This window comes from Arachis hypogaea, chromosome 17 (genome assembly GCF_003086295.3).
Source record: "Arachis hypogaea cultivar Tifrunner chromosome 17, arahy.Tifrunner.gnm2.J5K5, whole genome shotgun sequence".
Classification (NCBI taxonomy): Eukaryota; Viridiplantae; Streptophyta; class Magnoliopsida; order Fabales; family Fabaceae; genus Arachis; species Arachis hypogaea.
Window position 1 is genome coordinate 38,920,063 of NC_092052.1, and position 3,166 is coordinate 38,923,228.

The window sequence follows — 3,166 nt, forward strand, 5'->3', positions numbered from 1 at the left end:
AAAACAAGAAGCATTGTCACCACATCAATATAATTAAACTAAGTTCAAGGATAAATTCGAAACTCATGTACTTCTTGTTCTTTTGTAATTAAAACATTTTTTCATTTAAGAGAGGTGATGGATTCATAGGACATTCATAACTTTTAAGACATAGTTGCTAATTACTAATGATCATGTAATGAAGACACAAACATAGATAAGCACTTAACATAAGAAAACGAAAAACAGAGAATGTAAGAACAAGGAATGAGTCCACCTTAGTGATGGTGGCGTTTTCTCCTTGAGGAACCAATGATGTCCTTGAGCTCTTCTATGTCTCTTCCTTGTCTTTGTTGCTCCTCCCTCATTGCTTTTTGATCTTCTCTAATTTTATGAAGGATGATGGGGTGCTCTTGATGTTCCACCCTTAATTGTCCCCAATAATTATGTGGAGGAAAATGTATCCCCTGAGGTATCTCAGGGATCTCTTGATTTGCAGTCAAATGTTCTACCACTGAGCTATAGACCCTTGATGGAAGCTTTTGTCTTCCCTTTCCTCTTTCTAGAGGTTTCTCTGGCCTTAGGTGCCATCAATGGTTATGGAAAAACAAAAAGAATTATGCTTTTACCACACCAAACTTAGAATGTTGCTCGCCCTCGAGCAAAAGAAGAAAGAATAGATGAAGAAGATGTGGAAAAATCAAGGATTATGAGGAGGGAAGGTGGGGATCCTGTGGAGTCCACAGATCCTGAGATGATCCTGTGAGGTCCACAGATCTTGAGGTGTCAAGGATTTACATCCCTGCACCAATTAGGCATGTAAAAAGCCTTTGCATGCAATTCTGGCGTTTAAACGCCGAACTGATGTTTGTTCTGGGCGTTCAACGCCCAGATGCAGCATGTTTCTGGCGTTGAACGCCAGTTCTATGCTTGTTTCTGGCGTTCAAAGCAAGATCCATGCTCTGTTCTGGCGTTGAACGCCAGCCAAATGCTCCTTACTTGCGTTTGAACGCCAGTGAACTCCTCCTCCAGGGTGTGCTATTTTTTTATGCTGTTTTTGATTTTTCTTCAATTTTTTTAGTTGTTTTTGTGACTCCACATGATCATGAACCTATGAAGACATATAACTAATAAAAAATATAATTAAATAAAAATTGGGTTCCCTCCCAACAAGCGCTTCTTTAATGTCAATAGCTTGACAGTGGGTTCTCATGGAGCCTCACAGATGTTCAGAGCATTGTTGAGACTTCCCAACACCAAACTTAGAGTTTGGTTGTGGCCTCCCAACACCAAACTTAGAGTTTGACTGTGGGGGCTCTGGTTGACTCTGTTTTGAGAGAAGCTTACTGTGCCTCTTTTCCATGTTTACAGAAGGATGTCCTTGAGTTTTAAACTCAAGGGAGTCCCTATTCAATTGAAGGACTAGTTCACCTCTGTTAACATAAATCACAGCTCTTGCTGTGGCTAAGAAGGGTCTTCCAAGGATGATGGATTCATCCTCATCCTTCCCAGTATCTAGGATTATGAAATCAGCAGGGATGTAAAGGCCTTAAACCTTTACTAACATGTCCTCTACTTGTCCATAAGCTTGTTTTCTAGAATTGTCTGCCATCTCTAATGAGATTTTAGCAGCTTGTACCCCAAAGATTCCCAATTTCTCCATTACAGAGAGTGGCATGAGGTTTATTCCTGACCCCAGGTCACATAGAGCCTTCTCAAAGGTCATGGTGCCTATGGTACAAGGTATTGGGAACTTTCCAGGATCCTGTTTCTTCTGAGACAATCTCAGTTGATCCAATGCATTTAGTTCATTGGTGAACAGGGGAGGTTCATCTCCCCAAGTCTCATTACCAAATAAATTAGCATTCAACTTCATGATTGCACCAAGGAACTTGGCAACTTGTTCTTCAGTGACATCCTCGTTCTCTTCAGAAGAAGAATACTCATCAGAACTCATGAATGGCATAAGGAGGTTCAATGGAATCTCTATGGTCTCTAGATGAGTCTCGGATTCCTTTGGTTCCTCAGAGGGAAACTCCTTATTGATCACTGGACGTCCCAGGAGGTCTTCCTCCTTGGGATTCACGTCCTCCCCTTCCTCCTTGGATTCGGCCATGATGGTTATATCAATGGCCTTGCACCCTCCTTTTGGATTTTCTTCTGTATTACTTGGAAGAGTACTAGGAGAGATTTCAGTGATCCTTTTACTCAGTTGGCCCACTTGTGCTTCCAAATTTCTAATGGAGGACCTTGTTTTATTCATGAAACTCACAGTGGCCTTAGATAGATCAGAGACTAAATTTGCTAAGTTAGATGGATTCTGCTCAGAATTCTCTGTCTGTTGCTGAGTGGATGATGGAAAAGGCTTGCTATTGCTAAACCTGTTTCTTCCACCATTATTAAAGCCTTGTTGAGGCTTTTGTTGATCCTTCTATGAGAGATTTGGATGATTTCTCCATGAGGGGTTATAGGTGTTTCCATATGGTTCACCCATGTAATTCACCTCTGCTTTTGCAGGGTTCTCAGGATCATAAGCTTCTTCTTCAGAAGATGCCTCTTGAGTACTATTGGATGCAGCTTGCAATCCATTCAGACTCTGAGAAATCATATTGACTTGCTGAGTCAATATTTTGTTCTGAGCCAATATGGCATTCAGAGTATCAATTTCAAGAACTCCCTTCTTCTGAGGCGTCCCATTACTCACAGGATTTCTCTCAGAAGTGTACATGAACTGGTTATTAGCAACCATGTCAATGAGTTCCTGAGCTTCTGCAGGCATTTTCTTTAGGTGAATGGATCCACCTGCAGAAGTATCCAATGACATCTTAGCTAATTCAGACAGACCATCATAGAATATATTCAGGATGGTCCATTCTGAAAGCATGTCAGAAGGACACTTTTTGGTCAGTTGCTTGTATCTCTCCCAAGCTTCATAGAGGGACTCACCTTCTTTCTGTCTGAAGGTTTGAACATCTACTCTAAGCTTACTAAGCTTTTGAGGAGGAAAGAACTTGGCTAAAAAATCCTTGACCAGCTTATCCCAAGAGTTCAGGCTATCTTTGGGTTGAGAGTCCAACCACACTCTAGCTCTGTCTCTTACAGCAAAAAGGAAAAGCATGAGCCTGTAGACTTCAGGATCTACTCCATTAGTCTTAACAGTATCACAGATCTGCAAGAATTCAGTTAA

The 3,166-nt window shown here is 41.2% G+C and overlaps 1 non-coding gene across 1 annotated transcript; it reads left to right on the plus strand.

The window, feature by feature from the left end:
- Positions 1-2,857: 2,857 nt before the first annotated feature.
- Positions 2,858-2,965, plus strand: LOC112767788 (small nucleolar RNA R71). The gene has a single exon (XR_003185228.1). It is a non-coding gene; the product is annotated as a small nucleolar RNA R71 (small nucleolar RNA).
- The last annotated feature ends 201 nt before the right edge of the window (positions 2,966-3,166 follow it).